General features: G+C 33.5%; 24 non-coding genes across 24 annotated transcripts; all 24 read left to right on the plus strand.

Annotated features, from left to right (window-relative positions):
* The first annotated feature begins 554 nt into the window (after positions 1-554).
* On the plus strand, positions 555-628 carry TRNAI-AAU (transfer RNA isoleucine (anticodon AAU)). Its single transcript has one exon. It is a non-coding gene; the product is annotated as a tRNA-Ile (tRNA).
* A 523-nt stretch (positions 629-1,151) lies between these two features.
* On the plus strand, positions 1,152-1,225 carry TRNAI-AAU (transfer RNA isoleucine (anticodon AAU)). The gene has a single exon. It is a non-coding gene; the product is annotated as a tRNA-Ile (tRNA).
* Positions 1,226-1,748: 523 nt separating this feature from the next.
* Positions 1,749-1,822, plus strand: TRNAI-AAU (transfer RNA isoleucine (anticodon AAU)). Its single transcript has one exon. It is a non-coding gene; the product is annotated as a tRNA-Ile (tRNA).
* Positions 1,823-3,201: 1,379 nt separating this feature from the next.
* Positions 3,202-3,275, plus strand: TRNAI-AAU (transfer RNA isoleucine (anticodon AAU)). Its single transcript has one exon. It is a non-coding gene; the product is annotated as a tRNA-Ile (tRNA).
* A 523-nt stretch (positions 3,276-3,798) lies between these two features.
* Positions 3,799-3,872, plus strand: TRNAI-AAU (transfer RNA isoleucine (anticodon AAU)). Its single transcript has one exon. It is a non-coding gene; the product is annotated as a tRNA-Ile (tRNA).
* Positions 3,873-4,648: 776 nt separating this feature from the next.
* On the plus strand, positions 4,649-4,722 carry TRNAI-AAU (transfer RNA isoleucine (anticodon AAU)). Its single transcript has one exon. It is a non-coding gene; the product is annotated as a tRNA-Ile (tRNA).
* A 523-nt stretch (positions 4,723-5,245) lies between these two features.
* On the plus strand, positions 5,246-5,319 carry TRNAI-AAU (transfer RNA isoleucine (anticodon AAU)). Its single transcript has one exon. It is a non-coding gene; the product is annotated as a tRNA-Ile (tRNA).
* A 517-nt stretch (positions 5,320-5,836) lies between these two features.
* Positions 5,837-5,910, plus strand: TRNAI-AAU (transfer RNA isoleucine (anticodon AAU)). The gene has a single exon. It is a non-coding gene; the product is annotated as a tRNA-Ile (tRNA).
* A 782-nt stretch (positions 5,911-6,692) lies between these two features.
* On the plus strand, positions 6,693-6,766 carry TRNAI-AAU (transfer RNA isoleucine (anticodon AAU)). Its single transcript has one exon. It is a non-coding gene; the product is annotated as a tRNA-Ile (tRNA).
* Positions 6,767-7,289: 523 nt separating this feature from the next.
* On the plus strand, positions 7,290-7,363 carry TRNAI-AAU (transfer RNA isoleucine (anticodon AAU)). Its single transcript has one exon. It is a non-coding gene; the product is annotated as a tRNA-Ile (tRNA).
* A 523-nt stretch (positions 7,364-7,886) lies between these two features.
* TRNAI-AAU (transfer RNA isoleucine (anticodon AAU)) lies at positions 7,887-7,960 on the plus strand. Its single transcript has one exon. It is a non-coding gene; the product is annotated as a tRNA-Ile (tRNA).
* A 1,379-nt stretch (positions 7,961-9,339) lies between these two features.
* Positions 9,340-9,413, plus strand: TRNAI-AAU (transfer RNA isoleucine (anticodon AAU)). Its single transcript has one exon. It is a non-coding gene; the product is annotated as a tRNA-Ile (tRNA).
* Positions 9,414-11,980: 2,567 nt separating this feature from the next.
* TRNAI-AAU (transfer RNA isoleucine (anticodon AAU)) lies at positions 11,981-12,054 on the plus strand. The gene has a single exon. It is a non-coding gene; the product is annotated as a tRNA-Ile (tRNA).
* Positions 12,055-13,168: 1,114 nt separating this feature from the next.
* Positions 13,169-13,242, plus strand: TRNAI-AAU (transfer RNA isoleucine (anticodon AAU)). The gene has a single exon. It is a non-coding gene; the product is annotated as a tRNA-Ile (tRNA).
* A 1,120-nt stretch (positions 13,243-14,362) lies between these two features.
* Positions 14,363-14,436, plus strand: TRNAI-AAU (transfer RNA isoleucine (anticodon AAU)). Its single transcript has one exon. It is a non-coding gene; the product is annotated as a tRNA-Ile (tRNA).
* Positions 14,437-14,959: 523 nt separating this feature from the next.
* TRNAI-AAU (transfer RNA isoleucine (anticodon AAU)) lies at positions 14,960-15,033 on the plus strand. The gene has a single exon. It is a non-coding gene; the product is annotated as a tRNA-Ile (tRNA).
* A 776-nt stretch (positions 15,034-15,809) lies between these two features.
* Positions 15,810-15,883, plus strand: TRNAI-AAU (transfer RNA isoleucine (anticodon AAU)). The gene has a single exon. It is a non-coding gene; the product is annotated as a tRNA-Ile (tRNA).
* A 523-nt stretch (positions 15,884-16,406) lies between these two features.
* Positions 16,407-16,480, plus strand: TRNAI-AAU (transfer RNA isoleucine (anticodon AAU)). Its single transcript has one exon. It is a non-coding gene; the product is annotated as a tRNA-Ile (tRNA).
* Positions 16,481-16,997: 517 nt separating this feature from the next.
* On the plus strand, positions 16,998-17,071 carry TRNAI-AAU (transfer RNA isoleucine (anticodon AAU)). Its single transcript has one exon. It is a non-coding gene; the product is annotated as a tRNA-Ile (tRNA).
* A 782-nt stretch (positions 17,072-17,853) lies between these two features.
* Positions 17,854-17,927, plus strand: TRNAI-AAU (transfer RNA isoleucine (anticodon AAU)). The gene has a single exon. It is a non-coding gene; the product is annotated as a tRNA-Ile (tRNA).
* A 523-nt stretch (positions 17,928-18,450) lies between these two features.
* On the plus strand, positions 18,451-18,524 carry TRNAI-AAU (transfer RNA isoleucine (anticodon AAU)). Its single transcript has one exon. It is a non-coding gene; the product is annotated as a tRNA-Ile (tRNA).
* A 523-nt stretch (positions 18,525-19,047) lies between these two features.
* TRNAI-AAU (transfer RNA isoleucine (anticodon AAU)) lies at positions 19,048-19,121 on the plus strand. The gene has a single exon. It is a non-coding gene; the product is annotated as a tRNA-Ile (tRNA).
* Positions 19,122-21,953: 2,832 nt separating this feature from the next.
* On the plus strand, positions 21,954-22,027 carry TRNAI-AAU (transfer RNA isoleucine (anticodon AAU)). Its single transcript has one exon. It is a non-coding gene; the product is annotated as a tRNA-Ile (tRNA).
* A 1,114-nt stretch (positions 22,028-23,141) lies between these two features.
* Positions 23,142-23,215, plus strand: TRNAI-AAU (transfer RNA isoleucine (anticodon AAU)). The gene has a single exon. It is a non-coding gene; the product is annotated as a tRNA-Ile (tRNA).
* Positions 23,216-23,546: the final 331 nt, after the last annotated feature.

Genomic DNA, 23,546 nt, shown 5'->3' on the forward strand with positions numbered 1-23,546 from the left:
TTTGATAATGCTTAAAGACACCATGAATGTAAACAGCTGAATATAAGATTTCCATCTATCTCTGGTTAACAATCAGTAGCACTTCATCATCTGTTATTTCTTCACTAGTATGCTATAAAAATAGTAAGCCTATTATCTGATTCTGTTAGAACATGAAGTTAAAAATGCCAAGAACATACTTTCTACCACTCTCCAAGCAAACACTTAACGCTGCTTTAATGTTGAAATAAATGCATTTTCTTCTGTATCTTGTTTAAATCTATATTTCCTTTGAGCAGAAGCTGATAGAATGAGTAGATGAATTAATTTAATATAGATGATGAACTGTTATTTATTACTAAACCACATGGAAAATACATTAATGGTTCTAAGTTTTAACACTAAGAATGAAAATCTCATTTGTATTGATTTTTTTGTGATATTTGTTTCTTCATGTCGATAATATATAAATATACCTTATGGGTAAACAGCTGAAAATAAGCTTTCAAACTATCTGGGGTTCACTGACATTACCACTTCTTCATATGCTTGTCCCCCAGCCCAGCACGAACAGCGGCCTGTTAGCTCAGTTGGTTAGAGCGTGGTGCTAATAACGCCAAGGTCACAGGTTCGATCCCTGTACAGGCCAAGTTTCTGTGTTAAATAAAAGATGCTTTTTCTTCTGTCTCTTTGTTATCTGTATATCTCTTTGGAGCAAGAGCTGCTAGAATCATTAGTTGAATCAATTTGATATAGATGTGGAATTATATATTAATGTTAAAGTGCCTTGAACATCCATTAATGGTTGTAAGTTCTAACACTAAGTAACTAAATCTCTCATTTATTACAAGCATTTTCTTCTGTCTGATGTTTATCTCTATATTTCCTTTGAGCAGAAGCTGATAGAATGAGTAGATGAATTAATTTAATATAGATGATAAACTGTTATTTATTGCTAAACCACATAGAAAATACATTAATGGTTCTAAGTTTTAACACTAAGAATGAAAATCTCATTTGTATTGATTTTTTTGTGATATTTGTTTCTTCATGTCGATAATATATACATATACCTTATGGGTAAACAGCTGAAAATAAGCTTTCAAACTATCTGGGGTTCAATGACATTGGCCATTCTTCATATGCTTGTCCCCCAGCCCAGCACGAACAGCGGCCTGTTAGCTCAGTTGGTTAGAGCGTGGTGCTAATAACGCCAAGGTCACAGGTTCGATCCCTGTACAGGCCAAGTTTCTGTGTTAAAAAAAAGATGCTTTTTCTTGTGTCTCTTTGATAACTGTATATCTCTTTGGAGCAAGAGCTGCTAGAATCATTAGTTGAATCAATTTGATATAGATGTGGAATTATATATTAATGTTAAAGTGCCTTGAACATCCATTAATGGTTGTAAGTTCTAACACTAAGTAACTAAATCTCTCATTTATTACAAGCATTTTCTTCTGTCTGATGTTTATCTCTATATTTCCTTTGAGCAGGAGCTGATAGAATGAGTAGATGAATTAATTTAATATAGATGATGAACTGTTATTTATTGCTAAACCACATAGAACATACATTAATGGTTCTAAGTTTTAACACTAAGAATGAAAATCTCATTTGTATTGATTTTTTTGTGATATTTGTTTCTTCATGTCGATAATATATAAATATACCTTATGGGTAAACAGCTGAAAATAAGCTTTCAAACTATCTGGGGTTCACTGACATTGGCAATTCTTCATATGCTTGTCCCCCAGCCCAGCACAAACAGCGGCCTGTTAGCTCAGTTGGTTAGAGCGTGGTGCTAATAACGCCAAGGTCACAGGTTCGATCCCTGTACAGGCCAAGTTTCTGTGTTAAAAAAAAGATGCTTTTTCTTGTGTCTCTTTGTTAACTGTATATCTCTTTGGAGCAAGAGCTGCTAGAATGATTAGTTGAATCAATTTGATATAGATGTGGAATTATATATCAATGTTAAAGTGCCTTGAACATCCATTAATGGTTCAAAGTTCTAACACTAAGTAATTAATCTCCCATTTATTACAAGTAATTTAGGAAAGTCTAGTTTTGATTTTTTGATAATGCTTAAAGACACCATGAATGTAAACAGCTGAATATAAGATTTCCATCTATCTCGGGTTAACAATCAGTAGCACTTCATCATCTGTTATTTCTTCAGTAGTATGCTATAAATATAGTAAGCCTATTATCTGATTCTGTTAGAACATGAAGTTAAAAATGCCAAGAACATACTTTCTACCACTCTCCAAGCAAACACTTAACGCTGCTTTAATGTTGAAATAAATGCATTTTCTTCTGTCTGATGTTTATCTCTATATTTCCTTTGAGCAGGAGCTGATAGAATGAGTAGATGAATTAATTTAATATAGATGATGAACTGTTATTTATTGCTAAACCACATAGAACATACATTAATGGTTCTAAGTTTTAACACTAAGAATGAAAATCTCATTTGTATTGATTTTTTTGTGATATTTGTTTCTTCATGTCGATAATATATAAATATACCTTATGGGTAAACAGCTGAAAATAAGCTTTCAAACTATCTGGGGTTCACTGACATTAGCAATTCTTCATATGCTTGTCCCCCAGCCCAGCACAAACGGCGGCCTGTTAGCTCAGTTGGTTAGAGCGTGGTGCTAATAACGCCAAGCTCACAGGTTCGATCCCTGTACAGGCCAAGTTTCTGTGTTAAAAAAAAGATGCTTTTTCTTGTGTCTCTTTGTTAACTGTATATCTCTTTGGAGCAAGAGCTGCTAGAATCATTAGTTGAATCAATTTGATATAGATGTGGAATTATATATTAATGTTAAAGTGCCTTGAACATCCATTAATGGTTGTAAGTTCTAACACTAAGTAACTAAATCTCTCATTTATTACAAGCATTTTCTTCTGTCTGATGTTTATCTCTATATTTCCTTTGAGCAGGAGCTGATAGAATGAGTAGATGAATTAATTTAATATAGATTATGAACTGTTATTTATTGCTAAACCACATGGAAAATACATTAATGGTTCTAAGTTTTAACACTAAGATTGAAAATCTCATTTGTATTGATTTTTTTGTGATATTTGTTTCTTCATGTCGATAATATATAAATATACCTTATGGGTAAACAGCTGAAAATAAGCTTTCAAACTATCTGGGGTTCACTGACATTAGCAATTCTTCATATGCTTGTCCCCCAGCCCAGCACGAGCGGCGGCCTGTTAGCTCAGTTGGTTAGAGCGTGGTGCTAATAACGCCAAGGTCACAGGTTCGATCCCTGTACAGGCCAAGTTTCTGTGTTAAATAAAAGATGCTTTTTCTTCTGTCTCTTTGTTATCTGTATATCTCTTTGGAGCAAGAGCTGCTAGAATCATTAGTTGAATCAATTTGATATAGATGTGGAATTATATATGAATGTTAAAGTGCCTTGAACATCCATTAATGGTTGTAAGTTCTAACACTAAGTAACTAAATCTCTCATTTATTCCAAGCATTTTCTTCTGTCTGATGTTTATCTCTATATTTCCTTTGAGCAGGAGCTGATAGAATAAGTAGATGAATTAATTTAATATAGATGATGAACTGTTATTTATTGCTAAACCACATAGAACATACATTAATGGTTCTAAGTTTTAACACTAAGAATGAAAATCTCATTTGTATTGATTTTTTTGTGATATTTGTTTCTTCATGTCGATAATATATAAATATACCTTATGGGTAAACAGCTGAAAATAAGCTTTCAAACTATCTGGGGTTCACTGACATTAGCAGTTCTGCATATGCTTGTCCCCCAGCACAGCACGAACGGCGGCCTGTTAGCTCAGTTGGTTAGAGCGTGGTGCTAATAACGCCAAGGTCACAGGTTCGATCCCTGTACAGGCCAAGTCTCTGTGTTAAAAAAAAGATGCTTTTTCTTGTGTCTCTTTGTTAACTGTATATCTCTTTGGAGCAAGAGCTGCTAGTAGTTGAATCAATTTGATATAGATGTGGAATTATATATTAATGTTAAAGTGCCTTGAACATCCATTAATGGTTCAAAGTTCTAACACTAAGTAATTAATCTCCCATTTATTACAAGTAATTTAGGAAAGTCTAGTTTTGATTTTTTGATAATGCTTAAAGACACCATGAATGTAAACAGCTGAATATAAGATTTCCATCTATCTCGGGTTAACAATCAGTAGCACTTCATCATCTGTTATTTCTTCAGTAGTATGCTATAAATATAGTAAGCCTATTATCTGATTCTGTTAGAACATGAAGTTAAAAATGCCAAGAACATACTTTCTACCACTCTCCAAGCAAACACTTAACGCTGCTTTAATGTTGAAATAGATGCATTTTCTTCTGTATCTTGTTTAAATCTATATTTCCTTTGAGCAGAAGCTGATAGAATGAGAAGATGAATTAATTTAATATAGATTATGAACTGTTATTTATTGCTAAACCACATGGAAAATACATTAATGGTTCTAAGTTTTAACACTAAGATTGAAAATCTCATTTGTATTGATTTTTTTGTGATATTTGTTTCTTCATGTCGATAATATATAAATATACCTTATGGGTAAACAGCTGAAAATAAGCTTTCAAACTATCTGGGGTTCACTGACATTAGCAATTCTTCATATGCTTGTCCCCCAGCCCAGCACGAGCGGCGGCCTGTTAGCTCAGTTGGTTAGAGCGTGGTGCTAATAACGCCAAGGTCACAGGTTCGATCCCTGTACAGGCCAAGTTTCTGTGTTAAATAAAAGATGCTTTTTCTTCTGTCTCTTTGTTATCTGTATATCTCTTTGGAGCAAGAGCTGCTAGAATCATTAGTTGAATCAATTTGATATAGATGTGGAATTATATATTAATGTTAAAGTGCCTTGAACATCCATTAATGGTTGTAAGTTCTAACACTAAGTAACTAAATCTCTCATTTATTACAAGCATTTTCTTCTGTCTGATGTTTATCTCTATATTTCCTTTGAGCAGGAGCTGATAGAATGAGTAGATGAATTAATTTAATATAGATGATGAACTGTTATTTATTGCTAAACCACATAGAACATACATTAATGGTTCTAAGTTTTAACACTAAGAATGAAAATCTCATTTGTATTGATTTTTTTGTGATATTTGTTTCTTCATGTCGATAATATATAAATATACCTTATGGGTAAACAGCTGAAAATAAGCTTTCAATCTATCTGGGGTTCACTGACATTAGCAGTTCTGCATATGCTTGTCCCCCAGCACAGCACGAACGGCGGCCTGTTAGCTCAGTTGGTTAGAGCGTGGTGCTAATAACGCCAAGGTCACAGGTTCGATCCCTGTACAGGCCAAGTTTCTGTGTTAAAAAAAAGATGCTTTTTCTTGTGTCTCTTTGTTAACTGTATATCTCTTTGGAGCAAGAGCTGCTAGTAGTTGAATCAATTTGATATAGATGTGGAATTATATATTAATGTTAAAGTGCCTTGAACATCCATTAATGGTTGTAAGTTCTAACACTAAGTAACTAAATCTCTCATTTATTACAAGCATTTTCTTCTGTCTGATGTTTATCTCTATATTTCCTTTGAGCAGGAGCTGATAGAATGAGTAGATGAATTAATTTAATATAGATGATGAACTGTTATTTATTGCTAAACCACATGGAAAATACATTAATGGTTCTAAGTTTTAACACTAAGATTGAAAATCTCATTTGTATTGATTTTTTTGTGATATTTGTTTCTTCATGTCGATAATATATAAATATACCTTATGGGTAAAGAGCTGAAAATAAGCTTTCAAACTATCTGGGGTTCACTGACATTAGCAATTCTTCATATGCTTGTCCCCCAGCCCAGCACGAACGGCGGCCTGTTAGCTCAGTTGGTTAGAGCGTGGTGCTAATAACGCCAAGGTCACAGGTTCGATCCCTGTACAGGCCAAGTTTCTGTGTTCAATAAAAGATGCTTTTTCTTGTGTCTCTTTGTTATCTGTATATCTCTTTGGAGCAAGAGCTGCTAGAATGATTAGTTGAATCAATGTGATATAGATGTGGAATTATATATTAATGTTAAAGTGCCTTGAACATCCATTAATGGTTCAAAGTTCTAACACTAAGTAATTCATCTCCCATTTATTACAAGTAATTTAGGAAAGTCTAGTTTTGATTTTTTGATAATGCTTAAAGACACCATGAATGTAAACAGCTGAATATAAGATTTCCATCTATCTCTGGTTAACAATCAGTAGCACTTCATCATCTGTTATTTCTTCACTAGTATGCTATAAAAATAGTAAGCCTATTATCTGATTCTGTTAGAACATGAAGTTAAAAATGCCAAGAACATACTTTCTACCACTCTCCAAGCAAACACTTAACGCTGCTTTAATGTTGAAATAAATGCATTTTCTTCTGTATCTTGTTTAAATCTATATTTCCTTTGAGCAGAAGCTGATAGAATGAGTAGATGAATTAATTTAATATAGATGATGAACTGTTATTTATTACTAAACCACATGGAAAATACATTAATGGTTCTAAGTTTTAACACTAAGAATGAAAATCTCATTTGTATTGATTTTTTTGTGATATTTGTTTCTTCATGTCGATAATATATAAATATACCTTATGGGTAAACAGCTGAAAATAAGCTTTCAAACTATCTGGGGTTCACTGACATTACCACTTCTTCATATGCTTGTCCCCCAGCCCAGCACGAACAGCGGCCTGTTAGCTCAGTTGGTTAGAGCGTGGTGCTAATAACGCCAAGGTCACAGGTTCGATCCCTGTACAGGCCAAGTTTCTGTGTTAAATAAAAGATGCTTTTTCTTCTGTCTCTTTGTTATCTGTATATCTCTTTGGAGCAAGAGCTGCTAGAATCATTAGTTGAATCAATTTGATATAGATGTGGAATTATATATTAATGTTAAAGTGCCTTGAACATCCATTAATGGTTGTAAGTTCTAACACTAAGTAACTAAATCTCTCATTTATTACAAGCATTTTCTTCTGTCTGATGTTTATCTCTATATTTCCTTTGAGCAGAAGCTGATAGAATGAGTAGATGAATTAATTTAATATAGATGATAAACTGTTATTTATTGCTAAACCACATAGAAAATACATTAATGGTTCTAAGTTTTAACACTAAGAATGAAAATCTCATTTGTATTGATTTTTTTGTGATATTTGTTTCTTCATGTCGATAATATATACATATACCTTATGGGTAAACAGCTGAAAATAAGCTTTCAAACTATCTGGGGTTCACTGACATTGGCCATTCTTCATATGCTTGTCCCCCAGCCCAGCACGAACAGCGGCCTGTTAGCTCAGTTGGTTAGAGCGTGGTGCTAATAACGCCAAGGTCACAGGTTCGATCCCTGTACAGGCCAAGTTTCTGTGTTAAAAAAAAGATGCTTTTTCTTGTGTCTCTTTGATAACTGTATATCTCTTTGGAGCAAGAGCTGCTAGAATCATTAGTTGAATCAATTTGATATAGATGTGGAATTATATATTAATGTTAAAGTGCCTTGAACATCCATTAATGGTTGTAAGTTCTAACACTAAGTAACTAAATCTCTCATTTATTACAAGCATTTTCTTCTGTCTGATGTTTATCTCTATATTTCCTTTGAGCAGGAGCTGATAGAATGAGTAGATGAATTAATTTAATATAGATGATGAACTGTTATTTATTGCTAAACCACATAGAACATACATTAATGGTTCTAAGTTTTAACACTAAGAATGAAAATCTCATTTGTATTGATTTTTTTGTGATATTTGTTTCTTCATGTCGATAATATATAAATATACCTTATGGGTAAACAGCTGAAAATAAGCTTTCAAACTATCTGGGGTTCACTGACATTGGCAATTCTTCATATGCTTGTCCCCCAGCCCAGCACAAACAGCGGCCTGTTAGCTCAGTTGGTTAGAGCGTGGTGCTAATAACGCCAAGGTCACAGGTTCGATCCCTGTACAGGCCAAGTTTCTGTGTTAAAAAAAAGATGCTTTTTCTTGTGTCTCTTTGTTAACTGTATATCTCTTTGGAGCAAGAGCTGCTAGAATGATTAGTTGAATCAATTTGATATAGATGTGGAATTATATATCAATGTTAAAGTGCCTTGAACATCCATTAATGGTTCAAAGTTCTAACACTAAGTAATTAATCTCCCATTTATTACAAGTAATTTAGGAAAGTCTAGTTTTGATTTTTTGATAATGCTTAAAGACACCATGAATGTAAACAGCTGAATATAAGATTTCCATCTATCTCGGGTTAACAATCAGTAGCACTTCATCATCTGTTATTTCTTCAGTAGTATGCTATAAATATAGTAAGCCTATTATCTGATTCTGTTAGAACATGAAGTTAAAAATGCCAAGAACATACTTTCTACCACTCTCCAAGCAAACACTTAACGCTGCTTTAATGTTGAAATAAATGCATTTTCTTCTGTATCTTGTTTAAATCTATATTTCCTTTGAGCAGAAGCTGATAGAATGAGTAGATGAATTAATTTAATATAGATGATGAACTGTTATTTATTGCTAAACCACATGGAAAATACATTAATGGTTCTAAGTTTTAACACTAAGAATGAAAATCTCATTTGTATTGATTTTTTTGTGATATTTGTTTCTTCATGTCGATAATATATAAATATACCTTATGGGTAAACAGCTGAAAATAAGCTTTCAAACTATCTGGGGTTCACTGACATTAGCAGTTCTTCATATGCTTGTCCCCCAGCCCAGCACGAACAGCGGCCTGTTAGCTCAGTTGGTTAGAGCGTGGTGCTAATAACGCCAAGGTCACAGGTTCCATCCCTGTACAGGCCAAGTTTCTGTGTTAAATAAAAGATGCTTTTTCTTGTGTCTCTTTGTTAACTGTATATCTCTTTGGAGCAAGAGCTGCTAGAATCATTAGTTGAATCAATTTGATATAGATGTGGAATTATATATTAATGTTAAAGTGCCTTGAACATCCATTAATGGTTGTAAGTTCTAACACTAAGTAACTAAATCTCTCATTTATTACAAGCATTTTCTTCTGTCTGATGTTTATCTCTATATTTCCTTTGAGCAGGAGCTGATAGAATGAGTAGATGAATTAATTTAATATAGATGATGAACTGTTATTTATTGCTAAACCACATAGAACATACATTAATGGTTCTAAGTTTTAACACTAAGAATGAAAATCTCATTTGTATTGATTTTTTTGTGATATTTGTTTCTTCATGTCGATAATATATAAATATACCTTATGGGTAAACAGCTGAAAATAAGCTTTCAATCTATCTGGGGTTCACTGACATTAGCAGTTCTGCATATGCTTGTCCCCCAGCACAGCACGAACGGCGGCCTGTTAGCTCAGTTGGTTAGAGCGTGGTGCTAATAACGCCAAGGTCACAGGTTCGATCCCTGTACAGGCCAAGTTTCTGTGTTAAAAAAAAGATGCTTTTTCTTGTGTCTCTTTGTTAACTGTATATCTCTTTGGAGCAAGAGCTGCTAGTAGTTGAATCAATTTGATATAGATGTGGAATTATATATTAATGTTAAAGTGCCTTGAACATCCATTAATGGTTGTAAGTTCTAACACTAAGTAACTAAATCTCTCATTTATTACAAGCATTTTCTTCTGTCTGATGTTTATCTCTATATTTCCTTTGAGCAGGAGCTGATAGAATGAGTAGATGAATTAATTTAATATAGATGATGAACTGTTATTTATTGCTAAACCACATGGAAAATACATTAATGGTTCTAAGTTTTAACACTAAGATTGAAAATCTCATTTGTATTGATTTTTTTGTGATATTTGTTTCTTCATGTCGATAATATATAAATATACCTTATGGGTAAACAGCTGAAAATAAGCTTTCAAACTATCTGGGGTTCACTGACATTAGCAGTTCTTCATATGCTTGTCCCCCAGCCCAGCACGAACAGCGGCCTGTTAGCTCAGTTGGTTAGAGCGTGGTGCTAATAACGCCAAGGTCACAGGTTCCATCCCTGTACAGGCCAAGTTTCTGTGTTAAATAAAAGATGCTTTTTCTTGTGTCTCTTTGTTAACTGTATATCTCTTTGGAGCAAGAGCTGCTAGAATCATTAGTTGAATCAATTTGATATAGATGTGGAATTATATATTAATGTTAAAGTGCCTTGAACATCCATTAATGGTTGTAAGTTCTAACACTAAGTAACTAAATCTCTCATTTATTACAAGCATTTTCTTCTGTCTGATGTTTATCTCTATATTTCCTTTGAGCAGGAGCTGATAGAATGAGTAGATGAATTAATTTAATATAGATGATGAACTGTTATTTATTGCTAAACCACATAGAACATACATTAATGGTTCTAAGTTTTAACACTAAGAATGAAAATCTCATTTGTATTGATTTTTTTGTGATATTTGTTTCTTCATGTCGATAATATATAAATATACCTTATGGGTAAACAGCTGAAAATAAGCTTTCAAACTATCTGGGGTTCACTGACATTAGCAATTCTTCATATGCTTGTCCCCCAGCCCAGCACAAACAGCGGCCTGTTAGCTCAGTTGGTTAGAGCGTGGTGCTAATAACGCCAAGCTCACAGGTTCGATCCCTGTACAGGCCAAGTTTCTGTGTTAAAAAAAAGATGCTTTTTCTTGTGTCTCTTTGTTAACTGTATATCTCTTTGGAGCAAGAGCTGCTAGAATCATTAGTTGAATCAATTTGATATAGATGTGGAATTATATATTAATGTTAAAGTGCCTTGAACATCCATTAATGGTTGTAAGTTCTAACACTAAGTAACTAAATCTCTCATTTATTACAAGCATTTTCTTCTTTCTGATGTTTAGCTCTATATTTCCTTTGAGCAGGAGCTGATAGAATGAGTAGATGAATTAATTTAATATAGATGATGAACTGTTATTTATTGCTAAACCACATAGAACATACATTAATGGTTCTAAGTTTTAACACTAAGAATGAAAATCTCATTTGTATTGATTTTTTTGTGATATTTGTTTCTTCATGTCGATAATATATAAATATACCTTATGGGTAAACAGCTGAAAATAAGCTTTCAAACTATCTGGGGTTCACTGACATTAGCAATTCTTCATATGCTTGTCCCCCAGCCCAGCACGAACGGCGGCCTGTTAGCACAGTTGGTTAGAGCGTGGTGCTAATAACGCCAAGGTCACTGGTTCGATCCCTGTACATGCCAAGTTTCTGTGTTAAATAAAAGATGCTTTTTCTTCTGTCTCTTTGTTATCTGTATATCTCTTTGGAGCAAGAGCTGCTAGAATCATTAGTTGAATCAATTTGATATAGATGTGGAATTATATATTAATGTTAAAGTGCCTTGAACATCCATTAATGGTTCAAAGTTCTAACACTAAGTAATTAATCTCCCATTTATTACAAGTAATTTAGGAAAGTCTAGTTTTGATTTTTTGATAATGCTTAAAGACACCATGAATGTAAACAGCTGAATATAAGATTTCCATCTATCTCGGGTTAACAATCAGTAGCACTTCATCATCTGTTATTTCTTCAGTAGTATGCTATAAATATAGTAAGCCTATTATCTGATTCTGTTAGAACATGAAGTTAAAAATGCCAAGAACATACTTTCTACCACTCTCCAAGCAAACACTTAACGCTGCTTTAATGTTGAAATAGATGCATTTTCTTCTGTATCTTGTTTAAATCTATATTTCCTTTGAGCAGAAGCTGATAGAATGAGTAGATGAATTAATTTAATATAGATTATGAACTGTTATTTATTGCTAAACCACATGGAAAATACATTAATGGTTCTAAGTTTTAACACTAAGATTGAAAATCTCATTTGTATTGATTTTTTTGTGATATTTGTTTCTTCATGTCGATAATATATAAATATACCTTATGGGTAAACAGCTGAAAATAAGCTTTCAAACTATCTGGGGTTCACTGACATTAGCAATTCTTCATATGCTTGTCCCCCAGCCCAGCACGAGCGGCGGCCTGTTAGCTCAGTTGGTTAGAGCGTGGTGCTAATAACGCCAAGGTCACAGGTTCGATCCCTGTACAGGCCAAGTTTCTGTGTTAAATAAAAGATGCTTTTTCTTCTGTCTCTTTGTTATCTGTATATCTCTTTGGAGCAAGAGCTGCTAGAATCATTAGTTGAATCAATTTGATATAGATGTGGAATTATATATTAATGTTAAAGTGCCTTGAACATCCATTAATGGTTGTAAGTTCTAACACTAAGTAACTAAATCTCTCATTTATTACAAGCATTTTCTTCTGTCTGATGTTTATCTCTATATTTCCTTTGAGCAGGAGCTGATAGAATGAGTAGATGAATTAATTTAATATAGATGATGAACTGTTATTTATTGCTAAACCACATAGAACATACATTAATGGTTCTAAGTTTTAACACTAAGAATGAAAATCTCATTTGTATTGATTTTTTTGTGATATTTGTTTCTTCATGTCGATAATATATAAATATACCTTATGGGTAAACAGCTGAAAATAAGCTTTCAATCTATCTGGGGTTCACTGACATTAGCAGTTCTGCATATGCTTGTCCCCCAGCCCAGCACGAATGGCGGCCTGTTAGCTCAGTTGGTTAGAGCGTGGTGCTAATAACGCCAAGGTCACAGGTTCCATCCCTGTACAGGCCAAGTTTCTGTGTTAAAAAAAAGATGCTTTTTCTTGTGTCTCTTTGTTAACTGTATATCTCTTTGGAGCAAGAGCTGCTAGTAGTTGAATCAATTTGATATAGATGTGGAATTATATATTAATGTTAAAGTGCCTTGAACATCCATTAATGGTTGTAAGTTCTAACACTAAGTAACTAAATCTCTCATTTATTACAAGCATTTTCTTCTGTCTGATGTTTATCTCTATATTTCCTTTGAGCAGGAGCTGATAGAATGAGTAGATGAATTAATTTAATATAGATGATGAACTGTTATTTATTGCTAAACCACATAGAACATACATTAATGGTTCTAAGTTTTAACACTAAGAATGAAAATCTCATTTGTATTGATTTTTTTGTGATATTTGTTTCTTCATGTCGATAATATATAAATATACCTTATGGGTAAACAGCTGAAAATAAGCTTTCAAACTATCTGGGGTTCACTGACATTAGCAATTCTTCATATGCTTGTCCCCCAGCCCAGCACAAACAGCGGCCTGTTAGCTCAGTTGGTTAGAGCGTGGTGCTAATAACGCCAAGGTCACAGGTTCGATCCCTGTACAGGCCAAGTTTCTGTGTTAAAAAATAGATGCTTTTTCTTGTGTCTCTTTGTTAACTGTATATCTCTTTGGAGCAAGAGCTGCTAGAATCATTAGTTGAATCAATTTGATATAGATGTGGAATTATATATTAATGTTAAAGTGCCTTGAACATCCATTAATGGTTGTAAGTTCTAACACTAAGTAACTAAATCTCTCATTTATTACAAGCATTTTCTTCTGTCTGATGTTTAGCTCTATATTTCCTTTGAGCAGGAGCTGATAGAATGAGTAGATGAATTAATTTAATATAGATGATGAACTGTTATTTATTGCTAAACCACATAGAACATACATTAATGGTTCTAAGTTTTAACACTAAGAATGAAAATCTCATTTGTATTGATTTTTTTGTGATATTTGTTTCTTCATGTCGATAATATATAAATATACCTTATGGGTAAACAGCTGAAAATAAGCTTTCAAACTATCTGCGGTTCACTGACATTAGCAATTCTTCATATGCTTGTCCCCCAGCCCAGCACGAACAACGGCCTGTTAGCACAGTTGGTTAGAGCGTGGTGCTAATAACGCCAAGGTCACAGGTTCGATCCCTGTACAGGCCAAGTTTCTGTGTTAAATAAAAGATGCTTTTTCTTCTGTCTCTTTGTTATCTGTATATCTCTTTGGAGCAAGAGCTGCTAGAATCATTAGTTGAATCAATTTGATATAGATGTGGAATTATATATTAATGTTAAAGTGCCTTGAACATCCATTAATGGTTGTAAGTTCTAACACTAAGTAACTAAATCTCTCATTTATTACAAGCATTTTCTTCTGTCTGATGTTTATCTCTATATTTCCTTTGAGCAGGAGCTGATAGAATGAGTAGATGAATTAATTTAATATAGATTATGAACTGTTATTTATTGCTAAACCACATGGAAAATACATTAATGGTTCTAAGTTTTAACACTAAGATTGAAAATCTCATTTGTATTGATTTTTTTGTGATATTTGTTTCTTCATGTCGATAATATATAAATATACCTTATGGGTAAACAGCTGAAAATAAGCTTTCAAACTATCTGGGGTTCACTGACATTAGCAATTCTTCATATGCTTGTCCCCCAGCCCAGCACGAGCGGCGGCCTGTTAGCTCAGTTGGTTAGAGCGTGGTGCTAATAACGCCAAGGTCACAGGTTCGATCCCTGTACAGGCCAAGTTTCTGTGTTAAATAAAAGATGCTTTTTCTTCTGTCTCTTTGTTATCTGTATATCTCTTTGGAGCAAGAGCTGCTAGAATCATTAGTTGAATCAATTTGATATAGATGTGGAATTATATATGAATGTTAAAGTGCCTTGAACATCCATTAATGGTTGTAAGTTCTAACACTAAGTAACTAAATCTCTCATTTATTCCAAGCATTTTCTTCTGTCTGATGTTTATCTCTATATTTCCTTTGAGCAGGAGCTGATAGAATAAGTAGATGAATTAATTTAATATAGATGATGAACTGTTATTTATTGCTAAACCACATAGAACATACATTAATGGTTCTAAGTTTTAACACTAAGAATGAAAATCTCATTTGTATTGATTTTTTTGTGATATTTGTTTCTTCATGTCGATAATATATAAATATACCTTATGGGTAAACAGCTGAAAATAAGCTTTCAAACTATCTGGGGTTCACTGACATTAGCAGTTCTGCATATGCTTGTCCCCCAGCACAGCACGAACGGCGGCCTGTTAGCTCAGTTGGTTAGAGCGTGGTGCTAATAACGCCAAGGTCACAGGTTCGATCCCTGTACAGGCCAAGTCTCTGTGTTAAAAAAAAGATGCTTTTTCTTGTGTCTCTTTGTTAACTGTATATCTCTTTGGAGCAAGAGCTGCTAGTAGTTGAATCAATTTGATATAGATGTGGAATTATATATTAATGTTAAAGTGCCTTGAACATCCATTAATGGTTCAAAGTTCTAACACTAAGTAATTAATCTCCCATTTATTACAAGTAATTTAGGAAAGTCTAGTTTTGATTTTTTGATAATGCTTAAAGACACCATGAATGTAAACAGCTGAATATAAGATTTCCATCTATCTCGGGTTAACAATCAGTAGCACTTCATCATCTGTTATTTCTTCAGTAGTATGCTATAAATATAGTAAGCCTATTATCTGATTCTGTTAGAACATGAAGTTAAAAATGCCAAGAACATACTTTCTACCACTCTCCAAGCAAACACTTAACGCTGCTTTAATGTTGAAATAGATGCATTTTCTTCTGTATCTTGTTTAAATCTATATTTCCTTTGAGCAGAAGCTGATAGAATGAGAAGATGAATTAATTTAATATAGATTATGAACTGTTATTTATTGCTAAACCACATGGAAAATACATTAATGGTTCTAAGTTTTAACACTAAGATTGAAAATCTCATTTGTATTGATTTTTTTGTGATATTTGTTTCTTCATGTCGATAATATATAAATATACCTTATGGGTAAACAGCTGAAAATAAGCTTTCAAACTATCTGGGGTTCACTGACATTAGCAATTCTTCATATGCTTGTCCCCCAGCCCAGCACGAGCGGCGGCCTGTTAGCTCAGTTGGTTAGAGCGTGGTGCTAATAACGCCAAGGTCACAGGTTCGATCCCTGTACAGGCCAAGTTTCTGTGTTAAATAAAAGATGCTTTTTCTTCTGTCTCTTTGTTATCTGTATATCTCTTTGGAGCAAGAGCTGCTAGAATCATTAGTTGAATCAATTTGATATAGATGTGGAATTATATATTAATGTTAAAGTGCCTTGAACATCCATTAATGGTTGTAAGTTCTAACACTAAGTAACTAAATCTCTCATTTATTACAAGCATTTTCTTCTGTCTGATGTTTATCTCTATATTTCCTTTGAGCAGGAGCTGATAGAATGAGTAGATGAATTAATTTAATATAGATGATGAACTGTTATTTATTGCTAAACCACATAGAACATACATTAATGGTTCTAAGTTTTAACACTAAGAATGAAAATCTCATTTGTATTGATTTTTTTGTGATATTTGTTTCTTCATGTCGATAATATATAAATATACCTTATGGGTAAACAGCTGAAAATAAGCTTTCAATCTATCTGGGGTTCACTGACATTAGCAGTTCTGCATATGCTTGTCCCCCAGCACAGCACGAACGGCGGCCTGTTAGCTCAGTTGGTTAGAGCGTGGTGCTAATAACGCCAAGGTCACAGGTTCGATCCCTGTACAGGCCAAGTTTCTGTGTTAAAAAAAAGATGCTTTTTCTTGTGTCTCTTTGTTAACTGTATATCTCTTTGGAGCAAGAGCTGCTAGTAGTTGAATCAATTTGATATAGATGTGGAATTATATATTAATGTTAAAGTGCCTTGAACATCCATTAATGGTTGTAAGTTCTAACACTAAGTAACTAAATCTCTCATTTATTACAAGCATTTTCTTCTGTCTGATGTTTATCTCTATATTTCCTTTGAGCAGGAGCTGATAGAATGAGTAGATGAATTAATTTAATATAGATGATGAACTGTTATTTATTGCTAAACCACATGGAAAATACATTAATGGTTCTAAGTTTTAACACTAAGATTGAAAATCTCATTTGTATTGATTTTTTTGTGATATTTGTTTCTTCATGTCGATAATATATAAATATACCTTATGGGTAAAGAGCTGAAAATAAGCTTTCAAACTATCTGGGGTTCACTGACATTAGCAATTCTTCATATGCTTGTCCCCCAGCCCAGCACGAACGGCGGCCTGTTAGCTCAGTTGGTTAGAGCGTGGTGCTAATAACGCCAAGGTCACAGGTTCGATCCCTGTACAGGCCAAGTTTCTGTGTTCAATAAAAGATGCTTTTTCTTGTGTCTCTTTGTTATCTGTATATCTCTTTGGAGCAAGAGCTGCTAGAATGATTAGTTGAATCAATGTGATATAGATGTGGAATTATATATTAATGTTAAAGTGCCTTGAACATCCATTAATGGTTCAAAGTTCTAACACTAAGTAATTCATCTCCCATTTATTACAAGTAATTTAGGAAAGTCTAGTTTTGATTTTTTGATAATGCTTAAAGACACCATGAATGTAAACAGCTGAATATAAGATTTCCATCTATCTCTGGTTAACAATCAGTAGCACTTCATCATCTGTTATTTCTTCACTAGTATGCTATAAAAATAGTAAGCCTATTATCTGATTCTGTTAGAACATGAAGTTAAAAATGCCAAGAACATACTTTCTACCACTCTCCAAGCAAACACTTAACGCTGCTTTAATGTTGAAATAAATGCATTTTCTTCTGTATCTTGTTTAAATCTATATTTCCTTTGAGCAGAAGCTGATAGAATGAGTAGATGAATTAATTTAATATAGATGATGAACTGTTATTTATTACTAAACCACATGGAAAATACATTAATGGTTCTAAGTTTTAACACTAAGAATGAAAATCTCATTTGTATTGATTTTTTTGTGATATTTGTTTCTTCATGTCGATAATATATAAATATACCTTATGGGTAAACAGCTGAAAATAAGCTTTCAAACTATCTGGGGTTCACTGACATTACCACTTCTTCATATGCTTGTCCCCCAGCCCAGCACGAACAGCGGCCTGTTAGCTCAGTTGGTTAGAGCGTGGTGCTAATAACGCCAAGGTCACAGGTTCGATCCCTGTACAGGCCAAGTTTCTGTGTTAAATAAAAGATGCTTTTTCTTCTGTCTCTTTGTTATCTGTATATCTCTTTGGAGCAAGAGCTGCTAGAATCATTAGTTGAATCAATTTGATATAGATGTGGAATTATATATTAATGTTAAAGTGCCTTGAACATCCATTAATGGTTGTAAGTTCTAACACTAAGTAACTAAATCTCTCATTTATTACAAGCATTTTCTTCTGTCTGATGTTTATCTCTATATTTCCTTTGAGCAGAAGCTGATAGAATGAGTAGATGAATTAATTTAATATAGATGATAAACTGTTATTTATTGCTAAACCACATAGAAAATACATTAATGGTTCTAAGTTTTAACACTAAGAATGAAAATCTCATTTGTATTGATTTTTTTGTGATATTTGTTTCTTCATGTCGATAATATATACATATACCTTATGGGTAAACAGCTGAAAATAAGCTTTCAAACTATCTGGGGTTCACTGACATTGGCCATTCTTCATATGCTTGTCCCCCAGCCCAGCACGAACAGCGGCCTGTTAGCTCAGTTGGTTAGAGCGTGGTGCTAATAACGCCAAGGTCACAGGTTCGATCCCTGTACAGGCCAAGTTTCTGTGTTAAAAAAAAGATGCTTTTTCTTGTGTCTCTTTGATAACTGTATATCTCTTTGGAGCAAGAGCTGCTAGAATCATTAGTTGAATCAATTTGATATAGATGTGGAATTATATATTAATGTTAAAGTGCCTTGAACATCCATTAATGGTTGTAAGTTCTAACACTAAGTAACTAAATCTCTCATTTATTACAAGCATTTTCTTCTGTCTGATGTTTATCTCTATATTTCCTTTGAGCAGGAGCTGATAGAATGAGTAGATGAATTAATTTAATATAGATGATGAACTGTTATTTATTGCTAAACCACATAGAACATACATTAATGGTTCTAAGTTTTAACACTAAGAATGAAAATCTCATTTGTATTGATTTTTTTGTGATATTTGTTTCTTCATGTCGATAATATATAAATATACCTTATGGGTAAACAGCTGAAAATAAGCTTTCAAACTATCTGGGGTTCACTGACATTGGCAATTCTTCATATGCTTGTCCCCCAGCCCAGCACAAACAGCGGCCTGTTAGCTCAGTTGGTTAGAGCGTGGTGCTAATAACGCCAAGGTCACAGGTTCGATCCCTGTACAGGCCAAGTTTCTGTGTTAAAAAAAAGATGCTTTTTCTTGTGTCTCTTTGTTAACTGTATATCTCTTTGGAGCAAGAGCTGCTAGAATGATTAGTTGAATCAATTTGATATAGATGTGGAATTATATATCAATGTTAAAGTGCCTTGAACATCCATTAATGGTTCAAAGTTCTAACACTAAGTAATTAATCTCCCATTTATTACAAGTAATTTAGGAAAGTCTAGTTTTGATTTTTTGATAATGCTTAAAGACACCATGAATGTAAACAGCTGAATATAAGATTTCCATCTATCTCGGGTTAACAATCAGTAGCACTTCATCATCTGTTATTTCTTCAGTAGTATGCTATAAATATAGTAAGCCTATTATCTGATTCTGTTAGAACATGAAGTTAAAAATGCCAAGAACATACTTTCTACCACTCTCCAAGCAAACACTTAACGCTGCTTTAATGTTGAAATAAATGCATTTTCTTCTGTATCTTGTTTAAATCTATATTTCCTTTGAGCAGAAGCTGATAGAATGAGTAGATGAATTAATTTAATATAGATGATGAACTGTTATTTATTGCTAAACCACATGGAAAATACATTAATGGTTCTAAGTTTTAACACTAAGAATGAAAATCTCATTTGTATTGATTTTTTTGTGATATTTGTTTCTTCATGTCGATAATATATAAATATACCTTATGGGTAAACAGCTGAAAATAAGCTTTCAAACTATCTGGGGTTCACTGACATTAGCAGTTCTTCATATGCTTGTCCCCCAGCCCAGCACGAACAGCGGCCTGTTAGCTCAGTTGGTTAGAGCGTGGTGCTAATAACGCCAAGGTCACAGGTTCCATCCCTGTACAGGCCAAGTTTCTGTGTTAAATAAAAGATGCTTTTTCTTGTGTCTCTTTGTTAACTGTATATCTCTTTGGAGCAAGAGCTGCTAGAATCATTAGTTGAATCAATTTGATATAGATGTGGAATTATATATTAATGTTAAAGTGCCTTGAACATCCATTAATGGTTGTAAGTTCTAACACTAAGTAACTAAATCTCTCATTTATTACAAGCATTTTCTTCTGTCTGATGTTTATCTCTATATTTCCTTTGAGCAGGAGCTGATAGAATGAGTAGATGAATTAATTTAATATAGATGATGAACTGTTATTTATTGCTAAACCACATAGAACATACATTAATGGTTCTAAGTTTTAACACTAAGAATGAAAATCTCATTTGTATTGATTTTTTTGTGATATTTGTTTCTTCATGTCGATAATATATAAATATACCTTATGGGTAAACAGCTGAAAATAAGCTTTCAAACTATCTGGGGTTCACTGACATTAGCAATTCTTCATATGCTTGTCCCCCAGCCCAGCACAAACAGCGGCCTGTTAGCTCAGTTGGTTAGAGCGTGGTGCTAATAACGCCAAGCTCACAGGTTCGATCCCTGTACAGGCCAAGTTTCTGTGTTAAAAAAAAGATGCTTTTTCTTGTGTCTCTTTGTTAACTGTATATCTCTTTGGAGCAAGAGCTGCTAGAATCATTAGTTGAATCAATTTGATATAGATGTGGAATTATATATTAATGTTAAAGTGCCTTGAACATCCATTAATGGTTGTAAGTTCTAACACTAAGTAACTAAATCTCTCATTTATTACAAGCATTTTCTTCTTTCTGATGTTTAGCTCTATATTTCCTTTGAGCAGGAGCTGATAGAATGAGTAGATGAATTAATTTAATATAGATGATGAACTGTTATTTATTGCTAAACCACATAGAACATACATTAATGGTTCTAAGTTTTAACACTAAGAATGAAAATCTCATTTGTATTGATTTTTTTGTGATATTTGTTTCTTCATGTCGATAATATATAAATATACCTTATGGGTAAACAGCTGAAAATAAGCTTTCAAACTATCTGGGGTTCACTGACATTAGCAATTCTTCATATGCTTGTCCCCCAGCCCAGCACGAACGGCGGCCTGTTAGCACAGTTGGTTAGAGCGTGGTGCTAATAACGCCAAGGTCACTGGTTCGATCCCTGTACATGCCAAGTTTCTGTGTTAAATAAAAGATGCTTTTTCTTCTGTCTCTTTGTTATCTGTATATCTCTTTGGAGCAAGAGCTGCTAGAATCATTAGTTGAATCAATTTGATATAGATGTGGAATTATATATTAATGTTAAAGTGCCTTGAACATCCATTAATGGTTCAAAGTTCTAACACTAAGTAATTAATCTCCCATTTATTACAAGTAATTTAGGAAAGTCTAGTTTTGATTTTTTGATAATGCTTAAAGACACCATGAATGTAAACAGCTGAATATAAGATTTCCATCTATCTCGGGTTAACAATCAGTAGCACTTCATCATCTGTTATTTCTTCAGTAGTATGCTATAAATATAGTAAGCCTATTATCTGATTCTGTTAGAACATGAAGTTAAAAATGCCAAGAACATACTTTCTACCACTCTCCAAGCAAACACTTAACGCTGCTTTAATGTTGAAATAGATGCATTTTCTTCTGTATCTTGTTTAAATCTATATTTCCTTTGAGCAGAAGCTGATAGAATGAGTAGATGAATTAATTTAATATAGATTATGAACTGTTATTTATTGCTAAACCACATGGAAAATACATTAATGGTTCTAAGTTTTAACACTAAGATTGAAAATCTCATTTGTATTGATTTTTTTGTGATATTTGTTTCTTCATGTCGATAATATATAAATATACCTTATGGGTAAACAGCTGAAAATAAGCTTTCAAACTATCTGGGGTTCACTGACATTAGCAATTCTTCATATGCTTGTCCCCCAGCCCAGCACGAGCGGCGGCCTGTTAGCTCAGTTGGTTAGAGCGTGGTGCTAATAACGCCAAGGTCACAGGTTCGATCCCTGTACAGGCCAAGTTTCTGTGTTAAATAAAAGATGCTTTTTCTTCTGTCTCTTTGTTATCTGTATATCTCTTTGGAGCAAGAGCTGCTAGAATCATTAGTTGAATCAATTTGATATAGATGTGGAATTATATATTAATGTTAAAGTGCCTTGAACATCCATTAATGGTTGTAAGTTCTAACACTAAGTAACTAAATCTCTCATTTATTACAAGCATTTTCTTCTGTCTGATGTTTATCTCTATATTTCCTTTGAGCAGGAGCTGATAGAATGAGTAGATGAATTAATTTAATATAGATGATGAACTGTTATTTATTGCTAAACCACATAGAACATACATTAATGGTTCTAAGTTTTAACACTAAGAATGAAAATCTCATTTGTATTGATTTTTTTGTGATATTTGTTTCTTCATGTCGATAATATATAAATATACCTTATGGGTAAACAGCTGAAAATAAGCTTTCAATCTATCTGGGGTTCACTGACATTAGCAGTTCTGCATATGCTTGTCCCCCAGCCCAGCACGAATGGCGGCCTGTTAGCTCAGTTGGTTAGAGCGTGGTGCTAATAACGCCAAGGTCACAGGTTCCATCCCTGTACAGGCCAAGTTTCTGTGTTAAAAAAAAGATGCTTTTTCTTGTGTCTCTTTGTTAACTGTATATCTCTTTGGAGCAAGAGCTGCTAGTAGTTGAATCAATTTGATATAGATGTGGAATTATATATTAATGTTAAAGTGCCTTGAACATCCATTAATGGTTGTAAGTTCTAACACTAAGTAACTAAATCTCTCATTTATTACAAGCATTTTCTTCTGTCTGATGTTTATCTCTATATTTCCTTTGAGCAGGAGCTGATAGAATGAGTAGATGAATTAATTTAATATAGATGATGAACTGTTATTTATTGCTAAACCACATAGAACATACATTAATGGTTCTAAGTTTTAACACTAAGAATGAAAATCTCATTTGTATTGATTTTTTTGTGATATTTGTTTCTTCATGTCGATAATATATAAATATACCTTATGGGTAAACAGCTGAAAATAAGCTTTCAAACTATCTGGGGTTCACTGACATTAGCAATTCTTCATATGCTTGTCCCCCAGCCCAGCACAAACAGCGGCCTGTTAGCTCAGTTGGTTAGAGCGTGGTGCTAATAACGCCAAGGTCACAGGTTCGATCCCTGTACAGGCCAAGTTTCTGTGTTAAAAAATAGATGCTTTTTCTTGTGTCTCTTTGTTAACTGTATATCTCTTTGGAGCAAGAGCTGCTAGAATCATTAGTTGAATCAATTTGATATAGATGTGGAATTATATATTAATGTTAAAGTGCCTTGAACATCCATTAATGGTTGTAAGTTCTAACACTAAGTAACTAAATCTCTCATTTATTACAAGCATTTTCTTCTGTCTGATGTTTAGCTCTATATTTCCTTTGAGCAGGAGCTGATAGAATGAGTAGATGAATTAATTTAATATAGATGATGAACTGTTATTTATTGCTAAACCACATAGAACATACATTAA

The sequence above is a fragment of the Triturus cristatus genome, unplaced genomic scaffold (genome assembly GCF_964204655.1).
Source record: "Triturus cristatus unplaced genomic scaffold, aTriCri1.1 SCAFFOLD_638, whole genome shotgun sequence".
In the NCBI taxonomy this organism is placed as follows: domain Eukaryota; kingdom Metazoa; phylum Chordata; class Amphibia; order Caudata; family Salamandridae; genus Triturus; species Triturus cristatus.